Source organism: Micromys minutus (genome assembly GCF_963924665.1).
Source record: "Micromys minutus genome assembly, chromosome: 1".
Lineage (NCBI taxonomy): Eukaryota > Metazoa > Chordata > Mammalia > Rodentia > Muridae > Micromys > Micromys minutus.
The window spans coordinates 25,165,776-25,177,891 of NC_137969.1; positions in this window are offsets into that span (position 1 = coordinate 25,165,776).

Below are 12,116 nucleotides of genomic sequence, written 5' to 3' on the forward strand. Positions count from 1 at the left end.
TGAGGATACAAGATCCCAGCAGTATGGAAGGACATCAGGTGGAGGCCCTAGCATCAGCCTCATGGGGACAGCAAGTGGCAGGTGTATGAAGAATAAGACGGAGGAGCTGAGGCTATTAGCAAGGCAGAGGGACCTCAACAGCAGCCAGAGTTGGATGGACCCAACATGGAGCTTGGTTCATGATGGAGAAAAGAAGGATAGGTTTGAAACTTCCAAGGACCCAAGCCAGGGAAGGCAGTCACAGCAGGGCTAAGATATTTCTGTGCCAAACCCTGTGGTTTATATACATTATCTTATGTTCACATTTTATCATCTCCATATCATAGACAGAGAAACCGAGGCATTCACTATTGCTAAGTGAAGCCACTAGAATGTACCCAGGCATTTTTTTGGGAGAGAGTGAGCCATGTGTCATTGGTGCTGTGTGCTCCCAAACCTGTCGTTGCCTATAAAAGGCATAAGAATCTAAGAGCCACGCATGAAGTAAATGGTCAAAGCAGGGGGCCTGTCCTGCTGGACCATACCTTACCAAGATCTGCCCCTGGATATCAGGAATGCTTACTCTGGAAACCACGGGCTCAGACTGTGGGCTCTGGTTGAGTTTCTTCCGTGTAGCAACCTCTCCTGAGCCCTGCTAAGTCAGTGGCCTCCCAGCCCAGGGTCTTACCAATCACTGCCGTATCAGTCCATGGCTTCAGCCTCTATCTCCTACCCTTATCTGCCACCAGCATCAAAAACTGCCAGGGATACTAAGTCTTCCTCATATTAGGGGCCATGGCATGTGTCTTGGTCTCCAGAGACCTCTGGGGTCTCTAGCACAGAGAAAAGGAGGCCACTAAACTGTGGGGGTGATGTATGCCATACCTTGCCACTCATTTCACTGGCACTGTAAAGAAAAGAGGCCAGACCTGTGGCACCCCTCCAAGCCTCTTGGCCCTCTCCCTAGGTCTGTGGAGGTATCCCTGGAAGTGACTCTGGAGGTGGGGGGACGTGCCACAAGGCAGCAAGGCTCGCCTGGGACCTGGTGTAGAAAGGTATGGGTCTGGAAATGTGGCTGGGTTCCTGCCTTTAATACAGCCAAGGCAGAGGGAGGTCCAGCCTAAGCCGTGGTCCCCACATCGAGCTGGAGTATTGATCTGCTTCACAGCCCAGGAGAGAAACAAATGAAATTGGATGTCATTATGGGCCTTTCCAGCTACTCAATAATTTAAAGGCATGCCATATGAAACCAGGAGCAAGAAAAGCAGCCAACTTACTGCTCTGCGTTGCTCACCTGCACATAGTCCTGGTGCATGAGGTCCCAGGGATTCTCCTGTCTCCATCTGTCCTGAGACCATTGCTGGAATTCCAGGCACACACCACCACACCCAGCTTTTTACATGGATTCTGGAGATTTGGACTCAGCTCCTCACCTGAGGCAAGCGCTTTGCTGGTGGGGCCATCTCCGCAGCCCTAACTTGCTTCGCTTGTGTGCTCTTATCACAACACCAAGAGAAATCACTAATGACACACTGACAGCTAGACTTTTAGCGTGTGAACTTTGGGGAAGCACAAATCAGACATGATTTGGTTCACAGCAGTATCGGTGTGACGTAGCTCACTTCCTGTTGATGGGGAATCATGGAACGGGACACATGGGCCATCCTGTTTGGAGAGCCAACTATGGTCCTGACCTAAACCATGGAGACAGAGCAGAGACACGAGGCTATACGGATGGAAACTAGAGGTAACCCAGGCAGTGTCTGCATTCCATCCCCGTAGAACCACAGGCTATGGGGGCTCACCACAAGGGCAGCCCTTGCCCTTAGGTGCCACAGAGCCTCTAAAGCTTCAAGCAGGGGAAACCAGGCCAGTTCTGCCTAGGAAATACTGCTCCTCGACAAAGCAGGCAAAGCAGAGGCCAGTGTGCAAGGCAGGGGCTAGCACTTGTCTTTTCGAGAGGCATAACTCAACTCAACATATAAGGCCTCCAGTCTCAGACTCCACATGGGACTCTGTGGTCCCTCCAGAACTGTGGATGTTGCCCTGAGAAGGGATAGGCGGGCATACAGACTTCTGGGGCAGGAGGAACAAAGTAAGAACAGAGACCAAGTCACCAGAATTAGGTCCTCAAAGTTAGAATCCTCTGGACTCTCCCAGACCCGTGTCCCAATGTCCAGTGGCATACCTACTCAAAGACGACGAGGGCACACATCTCAGTGGCATCTTAGAAGACAGCTCTCCCTGGTGCGGAGATCAGCTCTTGTCCTGAGAACTGGGAAGGACCGGTCTGAATTGAGCCTGGACTTGGTGTCACTGAGCAACTCTAAGTCTCTGGTCACTTGCCACCCATCACAGGATGGCTACCAATGACTTTTCTGGGTGAGCAAAGAGCGACCCCTCTTTTGTGTAGAGAACAGGTCTCAGGGGGTACATGTTGTGGAACATGGGGATGCTGTCCTTAAGTCCTTTCCTGCATGCCTCACTCCAGGCTTCACAGATTCAATTCCTTCTTCTGTTGTACCCCTAATGTCCTGGTGAGGAGTGTGCCTGCTCTGTAGTTTCACCAAGGCTGTGAACAAGGCCAGTCTCCCTTAGTGACATCACAAGGCCACCTCCACCAGGACTTCTTTTACAGACTCTAGCCAAGCCACTGAGAGCAGGAGTCATGTGACTCCGTGATAATACCAAGTGTCCTGCCAGGGAAAAGTCAAGAGAAGTGTTCTGATTTCTAAATATGAAAATAAAGATGAACACCCCCCTCGCCCCCCAAGGCCACAGTCTGTCTCCCAGTGTCTCCATTGTAGTGACAATTCTGGAATTTTGATTTCTTTAAAAAACACAGAAAGATCATAAGAATATGTTTTCCTTTTAATCCTGGGTGTGGGGAAGATGGAGTTGCTGCAGACAGTTTCTATGATTGTGCAACATTTGTAATTCTGGGAATTTTTCAGAGGATCTATAAATGCTAGGGCCCCGAGGGGAGGAGTGGGTGCTTGTTAGTTACTCGGGATGGTCAGTTGTGGGTTTTATTAGTAGTCATGCTCAAAATAAGAAACATGAAGGAAGAAATTAGATTCAGAAATCTCTACCTCTCTCCCCTCTTTCTCTTCTATCTAGAGATGGGGGTAAAGCTGGGGTGGGGGAGATAATGAGTGGAAACCCCACAAGTAACAAAGACTGGCTACAGCCTGTGCTCTAAAATAAATGTCATCACACCGACCGTGGTACCTGCACAGCTCTCAATGACCTGAGACCACTCATCTGCCCTGCCCAGCCCGGCTAGGCTGTCATACCCCGGGGACCCCGTATGGGTGTGTATAGTGGTTGCATTTCTTCATTTGACTGACTTGCTGTTTCAACGCCCCAGGAGGCTTCTGATTCTCCCTCTGTCCTGACCCTTTCTCATCCCTGTCACTGGGTTCTCCAGCCCTGACCCATCCCTCTCTTCATCCCATCCCCCTCATTTGGGCAAACACACTGAACCCATCCACCTATTCATCCACCCAGCCACCTAACCATTCACTCACCTATCCACCCATCCATCCAGACATTCATCCACACTTCCACCACCCAGCCACTTGTCCACCATCTATCTACCCACCCATCTGCCATCTGATTACCCTCCCTCAAGCCCATCTACTCATCCACACACCCACCATGACGCCTTTCCACCGCCCACCCACCCACCCATCCATCTGTATACATCGGGTTGGTTTCTCTGGAGAGCCAGGATTAAGACCTCATCAGCTTCCAGGTGCCTCCGCTTAGACCCAGGCTGAGCATAGCCTGTTCTCAGGTCCTCACACCTCATCTTAGCACTGGCTGCCACTTTGGTCCCCCTGACATCTGAGATTTTATTTTGGCATAGTCCTAGGTCCCACTTCTAGCTCCTCTCTCTGGGCCTGCTCCCACTTAGGCCTGGCCCAAGTCCTATCTCTTCTGGGTGGCCATGGTCACCTCCTCTTGCTCTCTTTGTTCCTGGTCTCCCATCCCTCTGACAAAAGCCAAAAGCATATGTTAACAATACATATCCCCTACCCTGCTGAAGGCCCCCACCTGCCTCTTTCTTGCCATGCAAGTGGGTCCTGCTTGATGCCCAGGGGTCAGCCCAGCTGTCGACTCCTCCTGGGTGATCTCCTGGGTTCCCACATATCCTGGAGCTCCCTTTCCACAGGTGGGAAGCGTGCCATGCTGCCATTCTCTGGCAAAGCTGAAACTGAGTTAAGGATGGAGCCAGAGAACCAAGGCAGGGGACTGGCTCATTTGTCTTTTTTAACACCAGGAAGAAAATGCTAATACTCCAACTTGTTCTAAAGATAACTTGGTGAGTCCTTTCCGGAAAAGCTTTGTAGGAAGACCTAAAGAGCAACCGTAGGGACATTCCGGTTAAGATCTGTGCAAAAAAGAGTGGGAGTTGCCCCTAGCCTTGCTCGGTGACTGTGGCCAATCACCGAGCTCATGTGGTGCCATGGGTGGAGGCACAGTGGAAGAGCAGCCGAGCACAGCCCCGTCCCCATCTCTGCATGCATCTCAGGCAGAGGGGTTCACTCTCAGCCACACCAGTATCTGTGTCCATGGGATTAAAGCCATTGCTTTGGAGCTCACATGTCCCACGTCCCACCCAAGACTTCAGAAACTGCTTCAGCAGGTCCAGATGGGAAAGCCAGCCTGGCTTCACCCACAGCCACAGCCAGTGCACGTGTGTTTCATGGGGGCTCCTTCTAGACATTCTTCCTTCCCTTTATGTTGCTGGACACAGATGTTTAAGTTTACAATAGACCCCCAAAGCATTATACATGTATAGGTATGTATAATTTTATTATCATTATTTTTAAAGTGTGTGTGTGTGTGTGTGCGTGCGCACGCGTGTTGGTATGGTGCATGTGAATGCATGTGCCCAAGTAGGCAAGAGGCATTGCATCCCTTCCAGAGCTGGAGTTACTCATACCCTTTGCCAGGTCAGATGTGCTCTGATCTGCCACTCTGTCTCCCCAGTCCCTCTATGCAGTTTTTCACAGCATGCACACAGTACAGAAAACAGCATTTTGATATCTATAAAAACATACACTTTAAAGCCCAATTGACACACAGTTTTTACAGGGATATATATGTGGTGTCTGCCATTTCCAGGGATACGAACTGAAGTTTCTCTGTTCAGCAAAACCGGCATGTTTATTTACTATACTGCCCCCTGGTGGGGGAGAGCCCTACTGCAACCTGCTGTCTAGGTCTCCCACCTCACCCAGTCAGTCTCTGAGCGAGTAGTTCTTCCATTATCAAACAGCACCCAGGCCCCTGTCCTCCAGTTACACAGGAACAGAATGAAGGGGACAGTTTCCTGCTGGGTTACTTCCGGATTCTGAGGTCTTGGTGCCTGGGTGTTCCTAGGCTGTGAACATCGTGTGCATAGGCTCAGGATGGGGTGGGAACTTCCTTAGTGTCCTTGTCTCCTAACTGGTTACCTAGCTTCCTGACCCCCACTTCCCCTGTTTCTGGGGGTGCCCCACCCAAAACACAGTCCAGGACTCAGCAGTATACCAACCCCATGTCTAGCTCAGATGGTTCTGGATGGTTACAGGATGGGCCCAGTCTGTGAAAAGAGCACTCAGTCACACCAACCAGCACCCAGCATCCCTTAGACACACAGGATTCTATCCAGGAGGCTGGAGGAGCCGAGCCAGGCAGCTGGGAGGCCAGCTACCTGAGAAAAAGTGTCTCTTACCTACGAGACGTTTCCAATGGTGCCCCTCCTGGTCAGGATATACAGGAGTAGAAGGTGCATGCCTGTGATAACCATGGCCACAGTTGTCCCTTCATGGAAGTCAGTCTGAGAAGAAGGTCACACTCAGGAAGTCTTGAAAGAGTGATCCCAGAGCCCCTTGATCAAGCAAGTCCTGAGACCTATATCTGGACTTCTAGGGCCAGAGACAATGGAAAGCTTTCTGTTTAAGCCACATGGACTTGAGCTTTGTTCATTGCTAACACCATCCCTAAGCCTTACCCTCTCCCAAAAGAAGGTGGGTTGTACCACTAAATGAATGCCAATGTGCTTAAGCCCCCTTCCAATGGCTTGAGGTTTGGATTGCTTCTGCCTAAGTGTGCAACATCCCAAGGTCCCCAACTCTTGCCTGTTCCTTCCTCTGCTAAACATACTCAGGAAAGTCTTGGGCCTCTGGATGACTTGATCCCTTTCTAGGGCTAGAAGAAAAGATGAAAGGTCCTGCTCCAGGAGGGATTTAGAGAGAGCAAAAGACAGCAAATGCCAGATAGCGTTTCCTGCACCCCAGTAACAAGAAAAAAAAGGAGGACACGTCCTCAATAAGATGGTGCCCAGACTCCCACCCACAGGGCTTTTAGAAATTCCCACAGAACCCCCACAAACTTTCCTTCACGGCTAGTATACTAAACAACATTGTCTATGCAGCTGTGGGAGGAAGAGGCCTCAGAACAGGGACCCAATAGCCCTGTCCATCCAACATGCTCTGTAGGTACACAGTATAAATGGAATTTTCTTTGCTAGACCATTCTGGATTTTAGAATGTTCTAGACAGCAACGTGTTAGCATTTCTTGGCGGGAGAATACCTCGGCACATTAGGGCCAAGGAATGCCTCAAAGATCACATCATGTAATAAACCTCATGCAAGAGATTTATTTGGCGGGGGAGGGGTACTTCTGGGGGAGAACACAAGAAAAAAAGACAGGTGGCAGGTGGTTGCAGGGCTTTATGAAAGGTATGCAAATCGTGGAAATGCGTAGAATTTGGTGGCTGGTGGTGATGTGGCTGCTGGTGCTGAGTCTCTGAAGGCAGATTGGGGGTGAACCTGGTTCTGAAATGTGGGTAGTTCTAACATAAGACCTTTTGCCAAAGTGATGGTCTGTCTAACCACTTTACAGGGAACATGCTTCCTTCCAAGAAACTGCTCCCTACAGCTGCTTAACTGGAATGCTCTGCTTCAGATGCAGTAGTGACTCCAACCACTCCTGTCTAGGACAGAGGTGTCTACACAGCCCCTCAGAGGCCAAGGCCAGAAGCAGAGATTCAAACTATCTAACACAGGGACTCTGGAGAGCCAGGCCTAAGGGAAGGGAGTCACCATTCCACAGGGCAAATTGCAATAAGCCCTACCCCTGTCCTGTTTCTTGGCTTCCTGGGTCACACAAGTGGCATTCAGAAAGTCTCCTGATCCCCGACAGCCTATCTCCCCACTCCTTGGAAGGATTTGGCCTTTCAGGGAAGTTTCGGGTGACTTAGGTAACAGGGCAGAGTTGGGGAACTGCATGACCTTGACAGAAACTTCCTTAGAGGCAGAGCTGCAGCTTTCAAACGGAGGGCTTGATTGACTGATAGCGTCAGGTCAGAGTAGGACTCCTTGAGAGGCTCACCTGTGAAAAGCAAAAGTCCATCAGGCCACAGGCAGGGGACAGGAAGACAGGCCTGACCCATCTCAGGGATACTCAGACTCAGAGGGGACGAGGGCCCTGCCTGAGGTCACATGGTCTAAACTCATAGTGCCAGGAACACACACAAGAGGACTGGTTTTGGGAGAGGTGGCTTGAAGCTGGCCGAGAACTCTGTTCTTCATCACGGAGACTGTTTCTATCCTTAGACCTGTCTGTCTCCATCCTTAGACCTCTGTCAAGGTTCCTCGAGAATATATGTGAGTCAGTTCTCAGCAGAGGGGGTCTAGCCTTGTCCCAGTTCTTCTCAGCTCAGAACCTGTTTGTCTTCTAGGTTTCCACTTGGAAAGACGGAAAGACAAACCAGGACAGGACCATCCTCTCCAGACCGGGCTACTGATGCTGGGCAGCATAAATGTTCCTCAGAGAAGCAAGCTGGCTAGAGGTAAGAAACAGACGTGACTGGGGGAGGAACTTGACAAGGGTACAGTGGCTCTCCGGATCAGCAATGTAGGTGCTTACAAAACTGGTGGGGTCTGGGTCCACCTCAGGTGGGTAACAGCATCTAAGAGGCTGTCTCCAGGAGCAGCACAGACAATCGGGGTATCCTGACCAGCATTTTGGGGGCAAAGGCTGCATAGAAGCAAGTGAATGTGGTTTTACCTTTGCTTGTTTGTTTGAAACAGGGTCTCTCTCTGGCTGTACTGGAATTCACTCTGCAGACTAGGCTGGGCTTAAAACTCACTGAAATCTACCTGCGAAAGGCATGCGCCACCACACCCAGCTCTTGGCTTTATTTTAAATACTGTGAGTTTACTATGTTCTTTAAGATTTGTTTATTTACATTATGTATATGAGTACACTATAGCTGTCTTCAGACACACCAGTAGAGGGCATCAGATCTCATTACAAATGCTTGTGAGCCACCATGTGGTTGCTGGGAATTGAACTCAGGACCTCTAGAAGAGCAATCAGTGCTCTTAACCAATGAGCCATCTCTCCAGCTCAGTTTACTATGTTCTTTAAAGGCTAAGAGCAGCTTTAGGACTTGTGAAACAGACCCAAGTTCTAAATGAAGCCAAGCTCCACAGAGCCGGTCATCGCAGGCAGATGTTCCATGTCCTGGTTCTTCCCGGTGAATGCTGAGCCCAGCCAAGTTAGCCTAAAGGAGAAAGGTGTGGGGTGAGGCTGCTGCAAGAAGCTCATGGCCAGAATTCTGGAATGTGAGAAGGGGCGTGGCTCGTGGTGTGTGCCCTGTGCTGTGCCTCTCTGCACATAGTGGGACAGGGTAGGGGGCTCTGTACAGGATGCTGTGGCAATCTGGAAAGCAAGGAAGGCACCTGCTCTAGTGCCAGAAGTTCTACCAGGCTCTGGCAGAAGGGAACTTTAGGGCCAGTCCTTCCCTCTCTACAGAGTGAAGTCTAACCTATCATCTGCCATGGTTAGCTGGGAGCAAAGGTGAGGACTGCTGACAAGGCTGGGCCCTGTGAGGGAATCAGTCAGGTCAGAGAGGCAGAGGACTGGGCCTCCAAGCACAAACGTGCCTCATGGTCCTACCCCTTTGGGGGGGGGGGGTCATGGTGTGAAGCTGGAGCCACTGGGACTGCTCTGCTATAGTCCCCACCCCCATATCAGGCCTTCCAGGAAAGCATTCCTTCCGGAAAATTCCACTGCTCCAGCCGATCTGTGAGCCCAGGAACGGGACAGCTTTGAAGACCTTGTTGGTCGGGAGACACCCAAACTGAAGGCACAAGGGAGGCACCCAGCAAGGTGCCTGGTGATGCAAGGTCTTGAAGTGGGGACGAGCAGGTTGGACTAAGCTTTTCTAAGGCCCCAGGCTGGGCTACTGTGCTAATGATAGTGTACACACCAGGGCCACCAGTTCCTATTAGCCTCGCCAGAAGGAGGGGATGATCTCTAAGTCACATACGTTCAGCCAGACATGTCTGTGCCGGGTGTCCGGCCAGAAGCTCACCAGCCTAGGTGGTGATGGTTACTGTGAGAGAGGTCTCCAGCATCGTATGCAGAGTTGAACTGCTGATGGCTAGGGTTGGCAGAATCCCAGGAACCATGGGCATGCACACAACAGCGTGCAGCGGGGAGGAAGGCAAGCCTGTCCAGAGGGACAGTGTAAGGGGTCGCTGAGTGCTCCGTATCAACGTGGACCCGAGGGTAAGTCTCATGTAAATCCTAAATAAAAGCAAAGAGAATTACCACATGGCTGGAATCACATCGGTTCATTAGTCGCTTCACGCAGGTGAGGAAGACTCAGGGGCAGCTGCATCAGGTGTTTCCTGCCTCCCTGGTGAGCTGACCCTCCCCCATACAAACAACAATAAGTAGAGCCTCAGAATCCGGCAGGATGGCTGATCAAAAGCTTGTGCACGCCCACCTGAGTCCAAATCCTCCACATCCACCACCTCCCCCATGCTGGGGTTCTTTGGGCTCTTCTGTTCCAAACAGGAAGGAGGGGATGCAGAGAATGGTTGAGAAACATCCTTGGCGGGCTGTCACCCAGCCAGCCAGGAGGCAGCATCCCCACCCCGTGGCTAGGGGAACCCCAGAGGGCAGGAATGCCCCGGGTAAGGTCCACCTGCCATTCGCTGGCAGGAGTGCGATTTAGAGCAGTAATTCAAAGACTCATCTGATGGCCAGGATCATTTAGCAGCTCTTAAAAAGAATCCTAATTTGTCACTTTCACCAAGCAAGTGTAGGGGCCCAGGATCTAAGTTTAAGGACTTCCATGTTTGGGGATAGTTTCTCTGGACACCTTTGCTGTGGCCTTGCTGGTGCTACACGGGGCCTGGAACTCCCTAGACAGTCTTCTCAGCTTTAATCGCTAGGCATGAGAGTGGCTGAGCCCCGCCAGTCCTCTGTAGCTGTCCCAACTGCCTGCCTGTCTACTCCCTAATTAATGCCCAGGTCTCTCTCATATCCCGACATCTTAGGAAGGGCTCTTAAACTGCTTCTCCGCGCCCATCAGGGGAATGCTGATCAGGAGCTGACATTCTTCGGATGGCTGATAAGGAGAGGGATGGTCAGAAGGAGGCCGGACCCTTCGCAGCAGGGCGGGCCCAGACTGCTGATGACTCAGGTTGTCTGATTGGAGCCCAGTGGCCTGGGCAGGGCCTGTTCTGCTGCCTCCCGGGGCCTGAGACTTTTATCCAGTGCAGGTAAAGGAGGCCTGGAGAGCCCTACCCCCCACTTTCTCCTCGGCAGCGGCTGCTTTACGGGCAAGGTAAGTTTTGGACGTCTCTGCTAGGTTTGCTCCAGGAGAGCCTTACACTCCGCTCACGTGTGAGGGCAGGTGAGGACTAGAGAGGCTGAGCTTGGGATGGTGAGCACTTGAACTGGTCTGATCTGGAGCAGCAGAGAGGACAGTTTCAGGTGGCTGTGGCCAAGGAAAGGGGCCCTGGTGTCTCTCAGTCTGAAAAGTGAGTGGAACCGGACCCTGGGGACTGACAGGAGCTCTGAAGTAGAGGGCGTGGTCTCCCTACTATCCTAAGAGCCAGGCTGGGTCGGGTGCCTTGTGCAGTGGTGGAGTCCTAAAGGCAGCTGCTGACTTCTTTTGAGGCTGATGAGCTCAGTCTCACACTTGCTGTATGAGAGTCAACTGTATTGCTTTGGACTTCCTTTCCCCCCATCTGTATGCTGGGTGTACTGTTGGCTGCCCAGAGCAGTGTCTGCATGTGGCTAGTGACCACAGTTGCTACAGTACAGTACTAGGCATCCTGTGGACAAAGCAGAAGTCCTGGGCTGGGGTCTGAGGGTAGGATGCTGACCACCATTATGTGTTCCTCCCCACCTGCTGGACACCAGCACCAAAGACGGGGCTCTTGTGCTTTACTCTCAAAGTTCATATTCTCAACCCAGCACAGCCCTCTCCCTCCCAGGGGCCGAAGTTCCTGCCAACTGCCAGCTTCTGGGGACAGTAGGACAGTAATCTGAAGGGGTCTGACACCCTCCCCCATCCCACCCCCTCAGGCCAGGACACAAGAGTGCTCCTGCTGAGTGAATCTGTTAGCCCTTGGAATTTAAGGCTGACCAGGGCTGGTGAGTGTGTGGACTTTGTACAGAAGGAGGCCAGCTCTGGCCCCAGAGAAAGGGGGTAGGCCTCCTAAGAATCTGTTTGTCTGTGAGTGTCCTAAGTCTGGTTATGTCTCCTCTTTTCCCATCCAGAGGACTGGGGCACATGTGGTCTGTGTGCATTTTGTAGTAGCAGCCTGACCACACCAGAACTTTGTTCATAGTGAAAGGTGGATCTCCCTCCTCCAGGAACCCAGCAGAGCAGAGGATCACAATTACCCAAATTTAGAACAAGGTACTATTTCAAAAGCCCGCCTCAGTTTCCCTGATGCTTCAGGACAGTAGGAGAGTCCTAGGCTCTGTCCCAAGCTTCTGTGATTAATAGCATGAGAACGTGTGACCCAGAGACATGTGCAGGCTGTGATGTAGGAGGGCTGGTGTGTGACCCTGAGGAGGTCCTTCAGCAGGGTCCCATCTAGTGTGCCCATCCCCAGGCCTCCGTCATTTGCCCTCCAAATGCCTTCTCTCATATAGACTTCAGTACTGGGAGCATGTCAGATGAAGGCAGGGCAGGGTGTCCCTGAACGGCCCCCTGTCTCCTGCTGTTGGTGTCTTGTGCCTTGCAGAATGGTGCAGGGATGTCAGCATTTCTCTTGTGATAAACCCCAGGGCACAAAAGCCACTCCTGGAGAAAAGGTATTACTTCATC